A 24,979-nucleotide genomic window follows, 5' to 3' on the forward strand; every position below is an offset into this window, starting at 1 on the left:
CTGAAAGGTCCGGGGGAAGAGATAGTCGGCCTGGGCACCTCAGGGAGGCTCATCTGCCCCCAGAAAAATGAAGAGGGTGCTGGAGCCCAGCCCCCACAGCCCAGTCTCCCCTCCTATCTAGGGACCCCCCACCTGCTGTTCATTTTCTCATACAGTTTATTCAACGTCAATAGTGAGGGATTCCTTTAACCCATTAAAAGGCAACACCTGCTTTCGTGTATCAATCGTTCTCCTTGAAGAAAATAAAAGAAGCGAACAGAACTTTGAAGATCAGAGTTTTTTTCTTTTTTTTTCCAAAAATATACACATGTTCAGAAGACATGGCCTTCGTTCATGGTGAAGACTCTCCAGGATGTTCCTCGGAGAGCCAGCTTACCAGGGCAGGCCTGCGGCCTGAAGCCCCATGGCTGTCCACTCAGGTCCTGTGGTCCATTTATCAGCCCATAGCCAGTGGCAGTTTCTGCAGGAAGCCAGTTGAGAAGTCCACACAGCCCCAACCACTCCTGACCTAATGAGGGCAAGTGAGGAATCTCTCCAGCCAAAGGGACCTGTCCCTGAACCCTTAAGGACACCACCACAGGTCCCAGTGCTGGCTGGGCCCAGGGGAGGCTAAGGACTACTGAGAGAGGCCCAGGCCTTCTGAGCTCCTGGGCTGTCTGGGGGGTCAGGAAGCCTCACCAACCTGTGGCTCCATCAGCCCCAAGACAGGACTAGGCCTGAGCCAGCCTGGGAGGGACAACTGGGAGGGTCTGACCATGGGTGCAGAGGAAGGGAGGAGAAAGCATTCCTGGGGGGCAGCAGGCAAAAGTGAGATGGAAAAAACAAGCAAACTGGGGAGGGCAGTGCAATGCTCAGTGGCTCAATGCCCCGTTTCTGTTTTTTTTAAACTTTCTTATCATGAAAAATGGAAACCCTGGTGGCGTAGGGGTTAAGTGCTATGACTGCTAACCAAAGGGTCAGCAGTTCGAATCCACCAGATGCTCCTTGGAAACTCTATGGGGCAGTTCTACTCTGTCCTATGGGGTCGCTATGAGTCGGAATCGACTCAACGGCACGGGTTTGGCTTTTGGTTGTTATCATGAAAAATAACATACTGAGAAAAGTACCTAAGTGTATAGCTTAATGAATTACTATACAGTGAATATTCATGTAGCTGCCTCCAGAATAAAGAAGTAAAATGTGGCAAGCCCCCTGGAAACTCCCCACACCCCTCCCAATCTTATCCCCCTTCTTTCTTACTAAAACCAGTTACCAGTTGCCATAGAGTTGACTTTGAGTCATGGTGACCCCATGTATGTCAGAGGAGAGCTGAGTCCATAGGGTTTTCAATGGCCAGGCCTTTCTTCCAAGGTACATGTGGGTAGACTTGAACCTCTAACCTTTTGATTATCAACCAAGCACATTAACTGTTTGTACCACCCAGGGACTCCCTCCTCACTAAAGGTTACCACTATCCCAACCTTTAAAGTAATCACTTTCATACATTTCTTTATATTTTACCCCCTCAGCTTGCCTCCCCTAACACCATAGAATAGTTGTGCCTGGTTTTGAACTTCATGTGAATGGCATCAATCATATGTAATATTTTGTGGCTAGCCTCTTCTGCTCAAGGATTCATCCACGTTGTGCATAGCTGTAGCTCATTTGTTTTCATTGCTGCTGACCCTTTGCCTACTCCAGAGCACTGCTCAGTTTGGAAAAAGCAGTGACTGGGGGATCCCCGAATCCTCCCTCCTGTGCACCAGCCAATGGGGGTTTGCCCAGACTCGGATTTCTCCAGATGGCTCTGTGGGGACACATGAGGACAAAGAGCAGTGTGCTCCTAAAGGCCTCACAAGCTTTAGATCGGGGAACACCAGGGGCCGTGAAGATTACAGTGAGCTGGTCACCCCAGCCTCAGTGCAGATGCCCATCGAGGTTAGGCTGGAATCCATGGCTGCTCTGCCATCTCTGAAAACCAGACAGGAACCGACTAATGAACCGAGGCATGTCTCAAACAAGAAGCAGGTAGCTTCCTGAGACCAGATTTCTTAACATTCCATCCTCTTGGTTTATCCCTTCTCCAATGTGGTTCCCATTTGAAGGAGTCTGAGCCTTTGGAGCCTATAACTCCTATGAAAAATGATATAAATTATAGCTCACCAGCCCAGCCTGGCTGTTTGGGAATTTGGCATAAACATTAAGCAAGGGCCACCCTGATTATAAGGTAGAGGAACTGGGGAGAGGTAGGGCGGGCTGGACAACGCCATGGCAAGACTTCCTCTGCTGCCTTCTGGGTGTGGGGAGTACCTGGTTTACTTTGCCCAGTTACCTTTGACAATGAGGCTCAGTAGAAGCTAATGAAACAAGCTCTGAAATGCTCAGGGCACAGACAAGTAACCTCCGGTCTTATCCAGTCTGTGGGTCATTCAACCTCCTGCCCCAGCCATGCCAGTCTTCCACTGTTCCCCATGTTCAGGTCAAGTTGGTGCCCACCAGTTAGCTTTTGCCCCTGGTGCTGGACTATCACCCAAGTTTATCCTCCCAGGCCCCAGAAGCTAGTCTAATTCTCCATAGCGTCTTCCTGGGCGGTTGGTTCAGAGACCCACTGATGTTCTGCCCCCAAACGCCTGGCATTCCTCCTCCTTGGGAACCACACCAATTAGCCCTGATTACAGAATGCATGCATTGTCCTCCACCAGTTTCATATGTGCAAGCCTCGGCTCCCCAGACAGGGTGTGTGTGTGGGGTGGAGACTGGCCAAGCCTCTGCTCCTCTCTGGATCTCAGCTTTTCCGTTTCTGAAAGAAGAGGATGGAGCAGAGGCCTCAGAGGGGTGCCCTGCCCTGAATTGCTATGGCCTGGCGGTTCTGCACGGACTGTCCTCTCACCTTCAGCCTCCACCCTTGGGCCCTCTGCTGCCAGGAAACCCGCTCCCACCAACTCTTAGCTCAAGATCACAGACCCTGGCCTCCACCCCCCAACCCCACCCTCTGCATTGGGGCAAACATCCTAAACCACCCCACGATTCTAAAAATATGGTGTTTTTGTCAGAGAGCAACCTTCCACTTCCTTGGGACTTTGATCTCCACACAACCCACGGAGGAGACACACTTACAATAACAGTTTATAGCCTTGATCTTTCTTTGGGGGCTACCTCTCAAGGGCTTTGAATCTCCAACTGGGTGGTAGTACCGCATGGTCCTTCTGAGCATGCTCAGATTTGTTCACAACTGGCTCATGGGTGGGGCAACTGACACAGCTGTCCTGCTCTCTGTGTGGGGAGGGCTGCGGCCAGGGAGAAAAGTCCAGGACACAGAGACTGCCCTGGCTCAAACTGGCCATGGGAACTATGAAAGTTTGTAAGGCACTTTACTGTCTAGAAGAGTCCTGGTAGTGCAGTGGTTAAGTGCTCTGCTGCTAACTGAAAGGTCAGTGGTTTGAACCCACCAGCCTGCTCTGCGGAAGAAAAGATGTAGCAGCCTGCTTCTATAAAGATTTACAGCCTTGTAAATATTAAAAAAGAAAAAAAAAATTTTTTTTTTTTTTTAAAGATTAGTCCAAAGGACTAACAGACCACAAGTACTATAGCCTCCACCAGACTGAGTCCAGTACAAGTAGATGGTGCCCAGCCACCACCACTGACTGCTGTGACAGAGATCCCAATAGAGGGTCCTGGACATGGCTGCAGAAAAATGTAGAACAAAATTCTAACTCACGAAGAAAGACCAGACTTACTGGCCTAACAGAGACTACAGAAACCCTGAGAGTATGGCCCCTAGACACCTTTTTAGCTCAGTAATGAAGTCACTCCTGAGGTTCACCCTTCAGCCAAAGATTAGACAGGCCCATGAAACAAAATGAAAGGCAAGGACTAGAAGGCAGGAGGGGACAGGAAAGCTGGTAATAGGGAACCCGAGGTCGAGAAGAGAGAGTGTTGGCATGTCATGGCGTTGGTAACCAATGTCACAAAACAATATGTATACTAATTGTTTAATGAGAAGCTAGGTTGTTCTGTAAACCTTCATCTAAAGTACAATAATAAAAAATAAATAAAAAGAAAAAAGAAATCAAACGATGCATTATATTGGGCAAATTTGTTACAAAAAGAAAAGATTTACAGCCTTGGAAACCCTATGGAGCAGTTCTATTCTGTCCTACAGGATCACTGTGAGTTGGAATCGACTCAACAGCAGTAGGTTTGGTTTGGGTTTTTACGGTCTAGACTGGAGTTTCTGGGTGACGAAAACAGTTAAGCACCCAACTACTAACCAAAAAGTTGGCAGTGCAAACCCACCCAGAGAGACCTATGAAGACTGGTCTATGATCTGCTTCCTAAAGGTCACAGCCTTGAAAACCCTATGGAGCACAGTGCTACTGTGCAACACATGGCCTCGCCATGAGTCGGAATCAATACGATGGGAGTGGTTTGGCTTTTTGATTACTGTCTAGGCTCTAGAGAGAAAAATTAGTGCTTTAGGACAGGGCAGAATATAAGTGCTGTGGCACAGCAATGACTGTGAAAGAAGAATGGAGGGATTAACTCTAGCACAGTGCCTAGACAGCAGGCACTCAATAAATACTTAGGGAACTTTCAATGGACGTTTCTGACTGGGTGAGATCAGGAAAGTTTTTCACACAGCCTTGTGAGCTTGGCCTCGGGAGATGTTAATAGGTGGGGACAGAGAAGTAAGGGATTTCCTGGCAAAGGGAACAGCATGTGCAAAGACCAGACCATGTGCTGAACAAGAAAAGCACAAATCCACACCATATTTGGCAGAAACAGAGCTATGGAAACTCTCCCACTAGCTCTGCAGACACATCAGCTGTTGCTGCCCTGCCAGAAATGCAGACACTGGCAGAAAGAACAGGGACAGTGATCAAATGATCCTCTATGAGCACCGACTGTATACCAGGCACTGTCCGAGGCACTGAACATGCCGGGCCTTGCAAAGACCTGAGCTGTCATTATCTACATTTTTCCTAGAGGGAAACAGAGCCTCAGAGACGGGAACAGAGACGGAGCTGGATTTAAACCTACAAAGCCTGATTCCTGATCAAGAAGTGTGAGCAGGCATGCGTGAGGCCGCTGTGCAGGCTGATTCTGTGCTCACTAAGTGAGACCCTCGTCTTCCTGCCCGAGCGGGTGCTCAGGGCATAGCCCCTGTGCCCATTTACTCAGACCTCCCATGGGCCAAGTGCACTCCACTCATTACCTCATTTAGTCCCCCAGCAACCCTTGAAATTAGTTGTGGTGTCAGTCACCATAACCAGATGAGGAAACTGGGGCTCAGAGTAGTTGACTCACACAGCTATAAGTGGCACAGTGGGGATTTGAACTCAGATCCATCTGACCCCTGATCCTGTGCCTGTAACTTCTGTACTCACTGCTTCTCTGGGTCTCACCCACTGCATGGGAATTCCAGACTGTAATTCAAACATGTCTGAAAAGAGTCAAAATCACTATAATTTGCTAAAGACTTTCTTTAATAAAGGCACAACCCCTCACTTCAAAACAAAAAATTTATCAGCAAAACTGCCAAGGGGACTCTGAGTCACTGTCTTGGGCTTCTCCCTGGTTTGGTGATGGAACTGCATGGGGTCGGGAGTGGGGCTCCAGCGTACAGGCCAAGCCTCAGAAGATAAATGTGAGGGTCTTAGCTTTGCCCACCTCCCCACCCTTCCCCCCCCCCCCATTGCTGCTCAATCATGAATAATGTCTTGCCTTTCTGGATTCATTTCCTCATCTAGAAGGCGTGTAGGCTTTGCTGGGTGAACTCCATTACTGGATCTAGGATCACTTATGCCAGATCACCACACCAGCTTCACAAACCACCCACCAAACCAAAAACCAAACCCAGTGCCGTTGAGTCGATTCCATCTCATAGCGACCCTATAGGACAGAGTAGAACTGTCTCGTGGAGTTTCCGAGGAGCACCTGGCGGATTCAAACTGCCGACCCTTTGGTTACCAGCCATAGCACTTAACCACTACGCCACCAGGGTAGGGAAAAAAAGGTACTGTACTTACAGCATTGACACACGGCTTGGCAAATTCACTACCTGGGGCTGAGCTTATCCTGTATTTGAATTCAAGTCTTCTCTCTTCAGTGTGGTCCTCACCGCATCTCAGGGACCAGTAGAATTCTGGAATTTCCTTGTCTGATGGTTCCCAGGGTTTGCCTAAGATACCTGCAGCAAAGACCTCTTTTAAGCTAATGCACAATCATCCTTCCAGGGAGAAAAAGGTGATTTATGAATTCATGGTCCTGAGTCATAAGCCTACAGTGATCTGCTGCACTTGGGAACAACCACTTACCTGGCCCTTGGCAAGACTGCAGGTACACGTGAGTCATATGAGTACAGGTGCATCTCACTTGATAGAGCTGGAAATGGTCTTGAGAAGATAGATTTAGATGGAACCCCATTCCAAATGCCTTGGGGGAAGCCATTGGGTTCCTAGGGTGGGAAAAATCACTGCCTGTTTTTTTGCATCAAGTTGGATTTTCATGTATTGGGAATACTGAGGTATGGCAAGGAGGGTGTGGAGTGTGTGTGTGTGTCCCCAGTATTGCTGGATTGTGTCCCATGTGAATGGTGCCCCAGAGTTGTACAACATTGTATCCCAGCAGGTGTGTACAGTGTGTCCCCAAGAAAGCAGCCAGGCTGCAGGGACTCCAAGCTGGGTCATGCTGTCCCTACAGGATGCAGAGCTGAGAATCCTATCTCAGCCCAAGCCCTACAGACCTGTAATTGTCCAGGTGGCTGGAGATGCCTTTTCACAGGGTTTGACCAGGCCTCCCAGGTGTGACTTCAGATGTCAAGAGCCCCAGAGCGGGCAGAGGGAAACATTCCTGGTCTTCCACCCAGGATGCCCACATCAGGCTCAAAGCAGAGGGTTGGGTATGGGAGAACAGACCTCCTAGGCCAGCACTGAGCATGCAGGGCAAAGGCCTGCAACCAAGTAGTTCTGGGGAGAGCTGGGGACAGAAACATCTCTGCCTACAGCCCAGAGAAGACAGAGTCTTCCCCAGAGAAAGAGACATGCCGCTGGGCTGCAACCCTCTAGAGAGGGACAGAAAATAGCAAGGCAGCCCTCGCTCTCCTGTTGTTGTTAGGTGCCATGGAGTCAGTTCCGACTCATAGCAACTCTACGTACAGAAGAATGAAACACTGTCCTGTCCTGTGCCATCCTCACAATTATTATTATGCTTGAGCCCACTGTTGCAGCCACCGTGTTAATCCATCTCGTTAAGGGTCTTCCTCTTTTTTGCTGATGCTCTACTCTATCAAGCATGGTGTCCTTCTCCAGGGACTGGTCCCTCCTGATAACATGTCCAAAGTATGTGAAACAAAGTCTTCCCATCCTTGCTTCTAAGGAACATTCTGGCTGTACTTCTTCCAAGACAGATTTGTTCATTCTTCTGGCAGTCCATGGTATATTCAATATTCTTCACCAACACCATAATTCAAAGACATGAATTTTTCTTTAGCATTCCTTATTCATTGTACAGCTTTCACATGCATACGAGGCAATCAAAAACACCATGGCTTGGGTCAGACATGCCTTAGTCCTCAAAGTGACTACTTTGCTTTTTAACACTTTAAAGAGGTGTTTTGCAGCAGATTTGCCCAATGCAATGCATCATTTGATTTCTTGACTGCTGATTCCACGCATGTTGATTGTGCATCCAAGTGAAATGAGATCCTTGACAACTTCAATCTTTTCCCCGTTTATCAAAATGTTGCTTATTGGTCCAGTTGTAAGGATTTTTGTTAAAGCATAATCCATACTGAAGGCTGTGGTCTTTGATCTTCAACAATAAGTGCTTCAAGTTCTCTTCACTTTCAGCAAGCAAGGTTGTATAATCTGCATATTGAAGGTTGTTAACAAGTCTTCCTCTAATCCTAATGCCTCATTCTTCTTCATATAGTCCAGCTTCTCTATTTGCTCAGCATACAGACTGAATAAGTATGGTGAAAGGACACAAACTTGACACACAAATTTCCTGATTTTAAACCATGCAGTAATGCCCTTGTTCTGTTCAAACGACTGCCTTTTGGTCTATGTACAGGTTCTGCATGAGCACAATTAAGTGTTCTGGAATTCCCATTCTTCACAATGTTATCCGTAATTTGTTATGATTCCCACAGTCAAATGCCTTTGCATAGTCAATAAAACACAGGTAAACTTCTTTCTGCTATTTTCTGCTTCTGGCCAAGATCCATCTGACATCAGCAATGAAATTCATTGTTCCACGTCCTCTTCTGAATCTGGCTTGAATTTTTGGCAGTTCCCTGTGGATACACTGCTGCAACCTCTTTTGAATTATCTTCAGGAAAATTTTACTTGTGTATGATATTAATGATATTGTTCGATAATTTCTGCATTCTATTGGCTCCTCTTTCTTTACAATGGGCACAAATATGGATCTCTTCCAGTCAGTTGACCAAGTAGCTATCTTCCAAATCTCTTAGCGTAGACGAGTGAGCACTTCCAGTGCTGCATCCGTTTGCTGAAACATCTCAGTTGGTATTCTGTCAATTCCTGGAGGCTTATATGTTGCCAGTGCCTTCAGTGAAGCCTGGACTTCTTCCTTTAGTACCATCAGCCATTGATCATGTACTACCTCCTGAAATGGTTAAACATTGACCAATTCTTTTTGGTACAGTGACTTTGTGTATTCCTTCCATCTTCTTTTGATGCTTCCTGCATCTTTTAATATCTTCCTCATAGAATTCTTCAATATTGCAACTCAAGGCTTGAATTTTCTCTTCATTCTTTCAGCTTGAGAAATGCTGAGTGTGTTCTTCCCTTTTGGTTTTCTAACTCTAGGTCTTCACGCATTTCACTGTAATACTTTGTCTTCTTGAGCTGTACTTTGAAATCTCTGTTCAGCTCTTTTACTTCATCATTTCTTCCTTTGCTTTAGCTACTCAATGTTTAAGAGCAAGTTTCAGAGTATTCTGGCATCCATTTTGGTCTTTTCTTTCTTTCCTGCCTTTTTAATGACCTCTTCTTTTCTTCATGTATGATGTCCTTGATGTCATTCTACAACTTGTCTGGTCTTTGGTCATTAGTGCTTAATGAGTCAAATCTATTCTTGAGATGGTCTCTAAATTCAGATGGAATATACTCAAAGTCCATACTTTGGCTCCCCTGGACTTGTTCTAATTTTCTTCAGCTTCAACTTGAACTTGTGTATGAGCAATTATGGTCTGTTCTACAGTCAGCCCCTTGCCTTATCCTCTTAGCCATTCCCTATTCTGGGAAGCACTGTGGGAACCTTGGAACATCTCCCAGCTGTGCATCCTCTGCCTCACCTGAGATGTACTGTTACTTTCGTACAATTAGCAGCACCAACCACACTGAAGTGCTCCACAGACCAGGGTTGTGTGATCCTGGGATTGTTTGGGGTTAGTGTTGGGCCGGTGGGCTGCAGCTGCCTCATTACTTGATTTAACCCAAAGTAACAGAGCTGAGTGCCCACATCATTCCAACAACACGAAGAGTTTCCAGCCAGAGCTCCTTGACCCTCCCTGAAGGAGGGCAGGTCATCCAAGTCCCAGCCAGCTCTGGGACTCGGCCTCCAAACTGCCACCTGGGCAGATGGAAGGAGCTCCTGATGGATACCTGCCCTGTCTCTCTTTTCATCAGGGTCCAGCTCAGATACTGGAAAGATGAAAGAGCTTCTCCCAAACTCTGATCAGTCAAAACAGCAGAAGATTGAAAATACATGAAATGAGGCAGCTGCCTCTGAGTGCCCCACTAAGAGGCCCATTTCCCACTCTTTTTTTTTTTTTTTTTTGGTTTTTTAAGGTTAATGTAGGAGCCGTGATGATGCAGTGATTAAGCTCTTGGCTGCTAATGGAAAGATTGGCAGTTCAAATCCATCAGCTGCTCTGTGGGAGGAAGACGTGGCAGCCTGCTTCCATAAAGATTACAGCTTTGGAAACCCTATGGGGCAGTTCTACTGTGTCCTATAGGATAGTAATGAGTCAGAGATGACTTGATGGCAATGAGCTTTTTTTTTTTGGTTAAGGTTAGTGTACATCCTCAGAGCAGAGGAGCTGCCCTGGGCCCCACAGCTGCCCCACGCAGGGCAGAGCTCATAGTGATGGGGCCTCTCAAAGCAGCCTGGTGTCCCAGGAGCCAGAACTGACACTTCTGGGTTTTTGCCCACACCAGGTAGGGTTGGAGAAACCCAAAAAAATGCCTTCAATATTAACCAAGACTTCTGGCGTTTCCTACATACAGGCTGCATGAACCAGGAGCAGCCCCATTTGGGGGCATTCGTTCCTCTAGGTCTCTAGCCTCCTTTTCCCAGCATTACTCCAAGGTGGGTTCACAGAACACCAATAGATGTGCTGACAAAAAGGTCCCGTGGTCTAATAAAAACCAAACCAAACCCACCGCCATCGAGTCAGTTCCGACTCATAGTGACCCTATAGGCCATAATAGAACTGCCCATAGGGTTTCCAAAGAAATCTTTACGGAAGCAGACTGCCACATCTTTCTCCCAAGGAGCAACTGGTGGGTTCGAACTGTTTGACCTTTTGGTTAGCAGCCAAACACTTAACCACTGTGCCATCTGGGCTCCTTCGTGGCCTAACACATTTGGAAAATTTGAGGTTAAATGAAACTAAGTGGGTTTCTTCTGAGCAGGATATCTCAGAGCCTTTATGTAACATGCTAATATACACCTCAAATATTCAAGAGGAGGAGGGAGTGGGCTGTGTTTCCCAGATTTGATCTATGCTTTTCTCATGGATCTTATCACAAGACCAGGGCTTACTGAAATCTATTTGGGGACCTGCCTGTCTATCTAAAGCTGCCACCTGTTCCCACCCCCAGAGATCCCAGTGAGCTGGGAAAGGCTAATGAAATATAGGGATGTAGAGCCACACTGCCCAATACAGTAGCCATCAGCCACATTAAATACAGTTCCTTAGTCACACTAGTCCCATGCACAATAGCCACGTGTGGTAGTGGATACCGTATTAGTTAGCACAGAGAACATTTCCATCGTCACAGGAAGTTCTATTGGACAGTGCTAATCTAGAGTCTCAGAGAGGCTAGGAGACTAGCCCAGGGCCACACAGTAAGTCTAGAAAGAGCCAGAATCAGCTCCAGCCTTCCACTCCTGGCCTCGGAATCTGAGAAGCAACCTTCGTTGAGTCCCAAGAAGCTGCTGGGTGCCAGCCATTGAGTCACAACTCTATCCAAGTGGACGTGAGGAGTTTCACAGAAACCACAGCGGGTACTTGCTTCCCTTCCCTAGGGCCCAGGACAGTACGGGCCAGCCCCTGACTCCCACACCCTCATTCCCTCCAGACCTCACTCTACTGTGTAAGGCAGCAGGTCCTGGAGAAGGAAAGAGAAGGGCTGCCCTCCTCTCCCACACACACGCCCTCACCCTGCATGCCAAGGGCCCCAGCCAGGGCCACAGGCCCGCAGTTTGAGTGAATAGCCCCAGCTGTAGGACTTGAGGCAGGTTCCAGGAGCTGCCTCTGCCAGGGCTCTCAGTATTATCAAATCCCTGGTCCCAGCGGGGGACTTATCCAGGCAGATGCCACAGGCCCTCTTCCAAGTTTCCTGTGTGAGAAACACAGGAAAGGGGTCTGGCTTCCCTACTTCCCAGGTTCCTTACTGCCCAGGCCAGCCGTGCTGAGGCTGGCTAGATGGATGGTCGGGGACCTGGTCTAAGGGTTGGCCTCTGGCAGGGCTGTGCCAAAGACTCTGGCCCACTGCTCCTCCAGCACATCTGGGACTAGGCACAGGCACCACTGAGTTTCTGCTGAGGGGGCACTCTAGACTCTTGGATGAACCCCAAAGATTGGACAAGCTTCCCCACCTCTCAACTCCCTGGGAGTTTGGGCCCCACTCAATGCCCAGAGCAGCCACCAGATCTACTCATGCCCCTCTCTGCCTACGCTCAGATTCCCAGGATCCCCCTAAGTCTTCCTTCCCAGGCATCACCCTGCTCCATGCAAAAGAATGGTGGGTGCTCCCCCTCCAAGTGAACAGCTAGGCCAGGAGCAAATCTCTGTAGGGAGCCAATCCCACAAGAGCACAGACACTGCACATGGGCAGTCCCATTCGACCTAGATGTAGGTCAGTGCACACGTGGCTGCAGACTGGACCTGCCCTGCCCTGGGCACTCAGGAAGCCATAGGGCCCATAAGACCATGCCCAGTAATGAAAAAGTAGAGACCATTTCTAGGGCAGGAACGTACTAATGCCCATAGCTGGCTCCATCTGGGCCCAGATAGAGCTGCCATGTCACATAACTCCAAGGGGCACCATTCACATTATAGTCTACTTATATGGTGCCTCCTGAAGTAGTGAAGTATAAGCTTAGGGGCCTACATGCAGCAGCCCCAGAACCAGGCAGGTGGGATGACACCTCTTGAGGAAATAGTCTTGTGTTTGGTATTCCATGATACCAAGTTTGACCCTTCTCCCCAGAAGTGGCCATTTCAACCCATAGTCCAGCCCCAGCGTACGCAGTACTAGGACCTCCCCTCAGGGCTTCATCCCCGAGTTCCTCAGTGAGTCTTACACAAGGCCCCTAGAGACTGGAAGGGGGTCTAGGAGTCTCATGTTCTTATCTCTCTAAAAGGCCATTTGAGTCATGGACAAAGGATTAACTCCTGTAGTATCATAAGCACTCCTACCAACTCATAAGTCTAACAACCCAAAGGAAAAATGGGCAAAGGACACAGAGAAGTCATAGACAAGGAATTGAAAAAAAAAAAAAAAAACAGCCCTCAAACCCAGGAAAAGACTCTCACCCTCACATACTATAAGAGAATGCAAATAGGTATAATGAGATGCCATTTTTCTCCCATTAGCCTGTTAAAGATCAACACGTTTTATAACACAGGTGGTGAGGTTGGGATGAACTACGCACTCTCCTAAATGGGAACTACCCTATCGTGGGCCATTGGATAATAAAAAACCAAAACCAAAACCAAACCAGTTGCTGTGGGAGTTGATTCTGACTCATGGTGACCCCATGTGTACAGAGTAGAATTGCTCCATAGGGTTTTCAAGGCTGTGATCTACCAGAAGCAGTGCCAGGCCTTTCTTCTGAGGTGCCTCCGAGTGGGACCTTTTGGTTAGTAGTCGAGCACTTAACCGTTTGCACCACCCAGGGACATGATTGGGTTATAGCTAACGAGATTAGCAACGCAGCCTCTTTGACTCGGCATTTCCACAGCCAGGAATTATCTTACAAACATACTTGCATATGCGTAAAAATGATGAATGCACAAGACCATTCACTGCAGCATAGTTTTGTTTTTGTTTTTGTTTTTACCACAACCTACATGATGATCAGGAGTGTGGTGATCAGGAGAGGGCAGATGAAATGTAGTTCATGGACGACACAACGGATTATATGTCACCACTGAGAACCACCTCTATGTACTGGCATGAAGCATCTCCACAATATCTTCTAAAGTGAAAAAAACCAAGGCGCAGGACAGTATGCTTAACATGCTATCTGTGGCAGAGACAAAAAAAAAAAGACTGCCCATGTACTATACACTTGTATATGCATAGACTATCTCTGAAGAGTTGTGCTAAAGTAGTAACAACGGCTGCGCCAGGGAAGATGCAGGGGAGGGGAGAGAGGTGGGAAGGACACTTCATGTTTATTGTATATCTGATTGTACCTTTTGAATTTTGTCCCATGTACTTATGTCAGGTGAAGAAGCCCTGGTGGCAAAATGGTTAAGCGCTCGACCACTAACCAAAAGGTTGGTGGTTCAAATCCAACCAACTGTTCTACAGGAGAAAGACCTAGTGATCTTCTGTAAATATTACAACCTAGGAAACCCTATGGGGAAGTTCTATTCTATTACATGAAGCCACTATGAGTCAGAATTGACTCAACGGCACCTAACAACAACAACCTATATGGTCTTTTCAAAAGATAAATGAAATAGACACCAGCCCAGGGGAAAGGATGAGAAGGCAGGAGGGGACAGTAAAGCTGGTAATGGGGAACCCAAGGTTGAGAAGGGGACAGAGACTGTTGCCATGTTGTGGGGGTGGCAACAAATGTCACAAAAGAATACATGTATTAATTGTTTAATAAGAAACTAATTTGCTCTGTAAACCTTCATCAAAAGTACAATAAAAAAATAAATGAAATTAAAATATAATAAAAACCCCTCGAGGTGCACATTTCCCTGCCCGCAGGCTGGACCAAGCTCTGCTTTCCCATTCATCCCGTGGATTTCCGTAAAATGGCTTCTGTTTTTCTCTGGCCCCATAAGAACCCTGCAAGACAACACGGAGGCTGCTAAGTAGTGCTCAGCCTCAATCCAAAGCGAACTGTAAGGATGCTGGCTGGGGGAGGGGGTGGGGTGCGCCCACCTTCAGGAGAAGGAGGCAAGGCCAAAAACCAGAAGCATTCTTCATCCCTACCGAGCAGGCAGGCCCAGTCAAGGGTCCTACTGGGTACTGGCAGAGTGCATACTTCACAGGTCTTGGCAGTGTGGCTTCATGGTTGACAGCATGGACATTCTGGCTTCACTCATAAGGCAAGTCTCAGCCTGTTCCCATCTCAGTAAAATGGCAACTCATTTATAATAATGATACCTTCCTCATTATGGGATTGGATGAAGTAAAGCACATAAGATGCACAGCCTGGCTCACGCGTAAAGGCTCAACAAATGCTAGCTTTGACCTACATTATCACTGGAGAAGCTCCAATTTTGAACCTAGTTCAACAGATCCGTCCATCCATGCATCCAGTCATCTATCCATCCATCCATCTATTGCCCAGGGCTGATATTGCCGCTCTGTGGAGGGAGGCTCTACCCTGGAAGGGCTGAGGTCAGAGCCTTCCCAAGGCCTAGAAGAGACAGGGGTGAGTCTCTAGGTTACCACAGGGCCCCAGGAAAATCCCCATACTCATAAGTTCCTACCTGAGAGTCTACAGAATTGAATGCAGAACTGGGCAACACATGGGCATTTTCCCTGGGAAAGGGCCCCTACATTTACCAGATCCTCAGAAAGGTCCACAATCCATTGCAGGTTCAGAACCACCCCTGCCACCACCACCACCTGCCTGGTCCCTGAGAGCTTGTGATTGCCTTCGTCTATTCTAACCCCCTGCTTACTCCTGACCACCCAGAACACACAGCCCATGTAGATCCAGCCCAGGCTCCGGGTCAGGTGAAAAGGGGTCTGAGGGACTGGTCTGGAATGCCAGCACCTGGGTGATTATGAGTCAGCCTCCACAGCAAGATCCTCTCTGGGTGAATGGTCATATTGGTCCCCTGGACCTTTAAAGTGTAAGATGCATACTGTGTGGCCTCAATTTCAGATAGAAAAGAAAGTCCAGAAAGAAGTGTAACCGGAATAAAAAAAAAAAAAAACCAAACCTGTTGCTGTCAAGTTGATTCTGACTCATAGTAACCCTACAGGACAGAGTAGAAATGCCCCATAGAGTTTCCAAGGAGCACCTGGTGGATTCGAATTGCTGACCTGTTGGTTAGCAGACATAGCTCTTAACCACTACACCACCAGGGTTTCTGTAACAGGGATACGACCCACAATTCCACTCCTAAGTATATACCCAAAAGCACTGAAAGCAGGAACACAAACAGAAACCTGTACACCAATGCTCACTGCAGTGCTATTCACAGTAGCCAAAAGGTGGAAACAACCTAAATGTCCATCAACAGGTGAACAGATGAACAAAATGTGGTATATACAGAAGCTCCACAGACACATCCAAACTCCCTGAATTGCTAGGCTGAGGGCTGTGGGGACCATGGTCTGGGGGAATATCTAGTTCAAGTGGCATAACAGTTTATAAAGAAAATGCTCTACATCCTACTTTGGTGAGTAGCGTCTGGGGTCTTAAAAGCGCGTGAGCAGCCATCTAGGATACTCCACTGGTCTCACCCCATCTGGAGCAAGGAAGAATTAAGAAAACTAAAGATACAAGGGAAAGATTAGTCCAAAGGACTAATGGACCACAACTACCATGGCCCCCCCCAGACTGAGTCCAATACAACTAGATGGTGCCCAGCTACCACCACTGACTGTTCTGACGGGTATCACAATACAGAGCCCCGGATAGAGCTGGAGAAAAATGTAGAACAAAATTCTAACTCAAAAAGAAAGAACAGACTTGCTGTCCTGACAGACACTGGAGAAACCCTGAGAATATGGTCCCCAGATACCCTTTCAGCTCAGTAAGGAAGTCACTCCTGACGTTCACCCTGCAGCCAAAGTTTGGACAGACCCATAAAACAAAACGAGACTAAAGAGGCACACCAGCCCAGGGGCAAGGACTAGAAGGCAGAGGGGATAGGAAAGCTGGTAATAGGGAACCCAGGGTTGAGAAAAAGGGAGAGTGTTGACATTTTGTGGGGTTGTTAACCAGTGTCATAAAACAACATGTGTACCGTTTAATGAGAAACTAGTTTGTTCTGTAAACATCTAAAGTACAATAAAAAAAAGAAAAGGAAAAAAAAAATGTGGTACATACATACAAGGCAGTATTACTCAGCCATAAAGAGAAGTGAAGTCCTGACACATGCTACCACATGGATGAACCTTGAACACATTATGCTCTGTGAAGTAAGTCAGTCACAAAAGGACAAGTACTATATGATCCCACTTATATGAAAGAGGTAAATCTATAGAGACCAGAGCTTATTAGAATTTACGGGGTGGGGGAGTCATTGCTTAGGTGGCTCTGAGTTTCTGTTACTGGTGGTGGAATAATTTGGAAAAGGACAGTGGTGATGGCTGCAGAACATGATGACTGCAATCAATGTCACTGAATTGTACATGTAAAAATTGTTGAACTGGCAAAAGTCTTGCTATATATAATTTTCCCACACACACAAAAAAAGTGTAACAGAGGTTAACTCTGGATACTGGAATTACAGACTATTTTGTACCTTATTTTCTAGGCTTGTCTATATTTTCTACAATTAACATGTATTATGCTTTAACTCAGTGTTTCTCAACCAGGGTGATTTTGATCCCAAGGGGACATTTGGCCATGTCTGGAGAGATTTCTGCTTGTCACAGCAGAGGTGTGGGCATGTGTGCTACTGGCATCTAGTGGGTAAAGGCTAAGGTTGTTGCTAAACACCCCAGACTGCACCAGAGAGCCCCCACAAAGATTTATCTGACCCAAAATGTCAGCAGTGCCAAGGGTGGGAAACTTGAGAAAAACATCAGAACTTAGGCTAACAGAAAGACAGGGGTGGGGAGGCATGAGGCAGGGCAGGCTGATTTAGCCTGTGGCCCAGCCTGAGCTTCGATCCCTCTCTCCCCACCAGGCCACCAGGTATCTAAGGGCTTTCTAGCAGGCGGACTGAGGCCTAGCCAAGGGGCTCTCAGCCCCCTCTCAGGAAGCAGCTGGTTTCCTGGGAGCCAGCACACATTTCCACCAGCATCTCCAGTTTCTCCTCTTCTCAAAGCACATCCCTGTCTAATCAAAAGAGAGCAACACATATTAGTACTGTCAGGACCCTTAACATCACTGCAATCAATGAAACCCCCAGGTCTCAGACATCCTGTTTCCAACATTTTGAAAATGGCATCCTGTTTTCTTTCGAAAGGAAACCCAGGTTGGATTGATTAACAAATACAATCATTATTTAACATCAGAACTTGGTTTTGAAATTAATTTGCAAGAAAAGAAAAAGTTCAGACTAAATAATCTCTCTAATTATATGTTAAGGACTCAGAATGGAAAACATTCGGGAACACAAAAGACCCAACCAAGCTCATTAGCCCTTTCTTTTTTTTTTTTTTTTGACTCTAGCAGTATCTCTATGGCAATTTACTGAGGATCCAGAGGGGAAAAAGACTTTTAAAATTAGATCACCAGGAACTTCACCCAGAACAGCCATAACACATCTTTTGAGTAGATCTTTGAATGATAAAACCTTTCGGGTGTGTTTTCCGATTGGTCAATGCTGGGCATAGATATAGGGAAGCCACTCCTTCTGAAAGCCCAGGGCCGCCTCAGCTCATCTTGGAGAGATCACTGCAATGGCTCAAGGGTACGTGGTGGTCCCTGTTTAACTTCCAGAAAGCCCTCCCACTTCTCAAGGAGGACTTAGTGGCAGGTCTAGGGCCTGTGAGGGCATGGTCTCTCGCCTCCCTCCTCTCCACTTCTTCCACTGTCCCGTGCTCCTCATCTGAGCAGCCTGGTAGGGCAGGGCTCACGTCTAGGAGTCTCTAGGGGCTCTGCCAGCTGCCAAATGCCCCAGCACCCACCCCGCACCTCCTCCCTGGGGGCAGCCTTCCCCAGCCACCTTCTTTGTCTCACCAGAATCCACCGTCTAGGCCCAGAGGTTGAGACGTAGTGGGATGGGCTGTCCCATCCCTTCCAGGCCTTGCTGGTACAGCCTAGTGTGTCCGCCCAGTACAAACCCTAAAGGAGGGGAACTACCGGAGAAGCAGGATGCTTTTTACAGTAAGTCCCTGAGTGAAGAACGTCTAACTTAGGAACAACTCGTACTTAAGAAGGGACTGACATAAAGCCTGTTGTATTAAAAATTTGAGTTAAATACAATGGTTCGTAATAACAAAGTCACTCGCTCCTTTGTTACGCTCATGAAAACACTGCACGGCTTCAGTGGTTCAGTGAGCTTGAGGAGGAATGCCGTCTGCCATTTTAAGTCAGATCACATCGCCGTCAACACTGTTGAGTAACTTTGTATTTGGCTTAAATTTTGCTTTTACTTATCCTTGTAACCAGGCCTCCAAAGCATAAGTCCGATGCAAGTCCTGGAGATTCTTAGGATGAAGTGAAGCAGTCAAGTATGAAAAGAGTGTGGAATAAATTTGTGCCCCAGTTCACGAAGCTTGTCAGGGGTTTACAGCCGACAACATCGCCAAAGCCAGGCAAGCTGTGTTTGATATTGGTAATCAACTGCAGTTAGACATCAGTGAAAATGATTTCTTAGAGTTACTCGACTCCCATGCCAAAGAACTAATCAGTGAAGATCTTACGGAACTAGAGCAGCAGACGATAGCATTTGAGGAAGAAGACCAGGACCTGAAAGCTCCAGAACCAAAAAAGTTTTTGAGGGAAGAGCTAGCTGAAGCCTTCTGTCTCATCGAACTAGGGATGGTAGAGTTAGAAGATCCTAACACAGGTTCACCAAAGTTTACCATACACTTACCAAGGGCCTCAGCTGCTACAGGCCATTTATAACAAGAAAAAGAAAAGGTCTGTACAAACCTCTCTTGATGCCTACTTTGAGGAATCGATTCCAGTAGTAAGTCCCCCACCACCCCCAGCAGCAAAATCAAACCCTGATTCTCCAGCACCAGGTCCATCCTCTCTAATACCAGGCCCATCATCTTCAACAGTAGCCATCTCTCCATCATCTTCTCCATCATCCAATTATTAATGTTATCATAATGTTACCTCATGAATGGCCCTTCCAATATGTAAGATGTCGAAGGAGAGTGTTAATTTTTTATTATGATCTTTTATCCTTTTCTATCTAAACTGTTTTAAGAACTGTTTAATTTTTTGACAGTACTGTATACCTTCACACATACACACACATAGATTCTCACTTCAGTACAGTACCGTATGTAGTTACTTTTTTGAACATCTTATCAAATGTATTTACTTTTATTACCACTGTATTATTATTATGTACTGTATTATCATGTTTAAGATGTTTTAGTGTATTTGGAAGTGTTCCTTAAGTGTTTTATATGCATAAAAAGGTAAAATATGTACTATATACTGAGACAAACATTATACATAGTATATATTTTACATAAAGGTAAAATATATACTATATATGATGCATGTATATTATATAATGTATATGTATATATAATGCATAAAGGTAAAATATATACTATATATATAATGTTTGTCTCAGTATATAGCATATATTTTACCTTTCTATGCACATGAAACACTTAAACACTTCCAAATACACTAAAACATCGTAAACACAATAATACAGTAACAAAAGCAAATACATTTGATAAGATGATAAAAAAAAGTAACTACATACAATACTGTACTGAAGAGAGTATCTGTGTGTGTGTTTGTGTGAAGGTATACAGTACTGTAAAAAAAAAAATTGATTGGAATGCAAAAGTTGGAAACAAAGGAGGATTGATAGTTGGAAAATATGGCCTTGGTGATAGAGACAATGCCAGAGATTGAATGACAGAATTTTGCAAAACCAACAACTTCTTCATTGCAAATACGTTTTTCAACAACATAAATGGCAACTATACACATGGACCTCGTCAGATGGAATACACAGGAATCAAACAGACTACATCTGTGGAAAGAGACAATGGAAAAGCTCAGTATCATCAGAACAAGGCCAGGGGCCAAATGCAGAACAGACCATCAATTGCTCATATGCAAGCTCAAATTGAAGCTGAAGAAAATTAGAACAAGTCCATGAGAGCCAAAGCATGACCTTGAGTATATCTCACCTGAATTAAGAGATCATCTCAAGAATGGATTTGACACCACGTTGAACACTAATGACCGAAGACCAAATGAGTTGTGGAATGACATCATACATGAAGAAAGCAAGAGGTCGTTAAAAAAAAACAGGAAAGAAAAGACCAAAATGGATGTCAGAAGAGACTCTGAAACTTGCTCGTGAATGTTGAGTAATTAAAGTGAAAGGAAGAAATGATGAAGTAAAAGAGCTGAACAGATTTCAAAGGGCAGCTCAGGAAGACAAAAGTATTATAATGACATGTGCAAAGACCTGGAGATAGAAAACCAAAAGGGAAGAATACCCTCAGCATTTCTCAAGTTGAAAGAACTGAAGAAAAAATTCAAGCCTTGAGTTATAATATTGAAGGATTCTATGGGGAAAATATTAAACAATGCAGGAAGCATCAAAAGAAGATGGAAAGAGCACACAGAGTCACTGTACCAAAAAGAATTGGCCAACATTCAGCCATTTCAGAAGGTAGCATATGATCAAGAGCCAATGGTACTGAAGGAAGAAGTCCAAGCTTCACTGAAGGCATCAGCAAAAAACAAGGCTCCAGGAATTGATAGAAATACCAATTAAGATGTTTCAACAAATGGCTGCAGCACTGGAAGTGCTCACTCATCTATGCCAAGAAATTTGGAAGACAGCTACTTGACCAAACGGCTGGAAGAGATCCATATTTGTGCCCATTCCAAAGAAAGACAATCCAATAGAATGCAGAAATTATCAAATGATATCATTAATATCACACACAAGTAAAATTTTGCTAAAGATAATTCAAAAGAGGCTGTAGCAGCATAACCACAGGGAACTGCCAGAAATTCAAGTTGGATTCAGAAAAGGACACAGAACCAGGGATATCATTGCTGATGTTAGATGGATCCTGGCTGAAAGCAGAAATTACCAGAAAGAGGTTTACCTGTGTTTTATTGACTTTGCAGAGGCATTTGACTGCGTGGATCATAATGAATCGTGAAGATATGGGAATTCCAAAACGCTTAATTGTGCTCATGAGGAACCTGTACATAGTTCAGGAGGCCATCGTTCGAACAGAACAATGGGATATTTCGTGGTGTAAAGTCAGGAAAGGCATGTGTCAGGGTTGGGTCCTTTCACCATACCTATTCAATCTGTATGCTAAGTAAATAATGAGAGTAGCTGGCCTATATGAAGAAGGGGCACCAGGATTGGAGGAAGACTCATTAACAAGCTGTGTTATGCAGATGACACAACCTTGCTTGCTGAAAGTAAAGAGGACTTGAAGCACTTACTGCTGAAGATCAAAGACTACAGCCTTCAGTATGGATTACACCTCAACATAAAAAAAAATAAACAGAAATCCTCACTAATGGACCAATAAGCAACATCATGATAAATGGAGAAAAGATTGAAGTTGTCAAGGATTTCTTTTTACATGGATTCACTGGGCAAATCTACTGCAAAAGACCTCTTCAAAGTGTTAAAAAGCAAAGATGTCACCTTGAAGACTAAGGTGCACCTGACACAAGCCATGGTGTTTTCAGTTGTCTCATATGCATGCAAAAGTTGGAGGATGGATAAGGAAAACCGAAGAATTGATGCCTTTGAATTGTGATGTTGTGCGAAGGATACTGAATATACCATGTACTGCCCAAAGAACGAACAAATCTGTCTTGGAAAAAGTACAACCAGAATGCTCCTTGGAAGTAAGAATGGCAAGACTATGCTCACATACTTTGGACATGTTGTCAGGAGGGATCAGTTCCTGGAGGAGGACATCATGCTTGGTAGAGTAGAAGGCCAGTGAAAAAGAGGAAGCCCCTCAAGAGATGGATTGACACAGTGGCTGCAACGATGGGCTCAAGCATAACAATGATTGTGAGGATGGTGAAGGACCGGGCAGCATTTCGTTCTGTTGTACATAGGGTTGCTATGAGTCGGAGCTGGCCTGACGGCACTTAATAACGACAAGACAAAGATTTGACTGATGCTAAATACGATTAAATATGATAAGAACCGTATGTACCTGTGCCAAGCTACCTGCAAATTCAACTTAAAGGCAGACTTAGGAATGGATGGATCTCGCTTGTTACCCGGGGAATGCCTATGTTTTTTAATTTTGACTGTATGCTCTTACAAGAGCTTTTTCAGGCCCTTAGGCAAATGCTAGGAGTCCTTGGGCGGTGCAAAGTGTTAAACGTTTGGCTGCTAACTGAAAGGTTAGAGGTTTAAATTCAGCCGAAGCACCTCAGAAGAAAGGCCTGTCAATCTCCTTCCAGAATATCAGCCACTGAAAACCCTATGGAGCACAGTTTCCACTCTGACACACACGGGGCCTCCATGAGTCAAAACTGACTCGAGGGCAACTTGTTAATTTTTTTTTTTAGGTGCGTACTAAGTGCCCAGGGACACAGACCCTAGCAGTGGTTAGGGCAGGCTTCCAGGAGAAGGAGGTAGCTGTGGATCTGTCAGAGGCCAGGGCTGTCCCCTGGGAGCAAGTGAGTGTAGTTGAGCATTTTCAGAGAAGAGAAAGCACAGGCCAGCTGGATCCAAGGTCCCTCCCACATCTTACCCAGCCACTGGGCTTCGAGGGCACTGCTTATTGGCATTTCGTTTGCATTCTATTTGCATGTGATGCAAAGAATGGGAATCCCCCCTACACAAACACACACTGGGCCCCAAGGCTACAGTCCCTAATGCTTTGTCCCACAGCCTCTACACCCAGCAGCAGAAGGGTTCTGCCTAGATGTGGCCTCCCTGTAGCCTGGGACCCAGCCAGTGGCCTCCTGCCTAGAGGTGTCAGGGGCTGTGAAGGTGGTGGAAGCAGCAGACACAGGCATAGCAAAACAAGATACTTTCACATGTGACTCACACCGAGGACCAGAAACAAAATTACAGTGTGAAAACCAGAAGTCGGCTGAGTCTCCTCTGGGGAATCCCCTCTAGCTCCCTCTCTGTTTCACTCCTTTAAAAGCCCTGGCCTTGGCCTGGCACTCTAGAACACTCCCAAGAAAGGACTGGGCTCTCCCAGTCATGGTGGGAAGGGGCCATTCCACCCATGATGTGCCTTGCTTCCAGGGTTCTAGGTCTTGGAAAGGACACTGAGCAGAGAAATAGAAGTGGATCCATCCCAGGAAAAGCCCAAATGGGATGCTCACCTTTTCTCAACTTGGCTCCCAGGTTCTAATCCATTTTATGAGCCATTCCATATCCTTCCAATAAACTCCTGTTCTACCCAAGACCGCCAGCACTGACTTCTATTGCTTACAAGCAGTAATCCCAGCCAACGCACTCCCCATGACAGAAGGATGCCCTGAAGCCCTTAGCAAAGGCCACCATCAGCCCCTGCCATATCCCAGGGCTCTCTGCCACCCCCAAAGACCAGCCTGACTCCAGTCCTAATCCTGCTAGGCACCAGTGGCCTGACCTTGGGCAAGGCACTCCCCCACTCAGTCCCTAGTTCCCTCACCTATAAAATGGAGCTATTAGTGAAGAAATAAAGGATTGGGGTAAAGATTAAACAAGATAAGGGAGGCTCTAGCATATGACTGGGGGTTCAGCAAACCTTAGTTTTCCTTAATTGTCACATTCTTTGCAATTCATACCTATTTTCTGTTCGCTCCTCTGACTGCTTTATTTCATTATTTTCATTGTTATTGTTAGAAGCAAGAATAATACAGTCCACTCATGCAGGACTTCCACATACATCATCCTGTGAAATAGCAAAGCAGTCATTATCATCCCTCACTTTACAGAGAGGGAAACTGAGGCCCAATGATTTAGAGGGTGGGCTCACAAGTCAGACTCTGTGGGTTCAAATACCATCTCCAACACTTACAAGCTGTGTGACTTCTGACAAGTTGCTTATGCTCTGTGAGTCTCAGTTTCCTCATCTGTAAAATGGGGACGATAAAGAGTACCTGCCTCAAGGGCTGGGTATTAGATGATACCAAGGAATTATTATTAATTTTTGGACTGGGTACTGAGTTAGTGATAGCTTTGTGGTTGTGTAAGAAACGTCCATATTTTTAGGAATACATACAAATACATACTGAAATGAAATCATACAAGCGACATAATTCCTGAGATGTACTTTAGATATTTAATTAAGAAAGAAAGAGGGAATAGGTGAAACAAGTGTGGCGAAGTCTGGATAGTGTTTAGGTTGGGATGATGGGGTATATGTGGCTTCATTATACTATTCTCTCTGCTTTTGTTTGAAATTGTTCACACTCACTGACAAAAAACCTGCCTCACTGGGGTTTTGTGAGGCTTTACCCGTGCAGCACACAGCGGGACTCAGACAGTGTGAGCTAGCCTTGTGACTATTATCCCACCAGGCTGAGGAGCAGGGTCAGGGTAGAGCCAGAACTCTTCACCCCGGACAGTCTTGGTCACACCTTGCACCGTCCCTCACTGTGGGGCCTCTCCAGCTGCGTGCCACAGCTCCATCACCAACACTGAAGGCAGGGGTCCAGGTGTGACATTTTGGGAACAGCCAAGCCACCGAGGCTCTGAAGCAGCCTGTCACTCCCT

General features: G+C 46.0%; 1 long non-coding RNA gene across 6 annotated transcripts in view; it reads right to left on the bottom strand.

Annotated features, from left to right (window-relative positions):
- The window catches only part of LOC111750868 (uncharacterized), a 59,093-nt gene that overhangs the window by 20,255 nt on the left and 13,859 nt on the right, over positions 1 to 24,979 (bottom strand). For 3 of the 6 annotated variants that reach the window (XR_010319328.1, XR_002785923.2, XR_002785927.2), the window contains exons 4-5: positions 6,297 to 6,436; positions 5,671 to 6,169 (exon numbers count right to left, since the gene is read on the bottom strand). This is a non-coding gene — a long non-coding RNA (uncharacterized LOC111750868). Of the gene's footprint in view, positions 1 to 7; positions 2,780 to 5,670; positions 6,170 to 6,296; positions 6,437 to 24,979 lie in introns of those variants that run through there. The other 3 variants (XR_002785926.2, XR_002785925.2, XR_002785924.2) reach the window with 2 other exon arrangements.

The sequence above is a fragment of the Loxodonta africana genome, chromosome 2 (assembly GCF_030014295.1).
Source record: "Loxodonta africana isolate mLoxAfr1 chromosome 2, mLoxAfr1.hap2, whole genome shotgun sequence".
Classification (NCBI taxonomy): domain Eukaryota; kingdom Metazoa; phylum Chordata; class Mammalia; order Proboscidea; family Elephantidae; genus Loxodonta; species Loxodonta africana.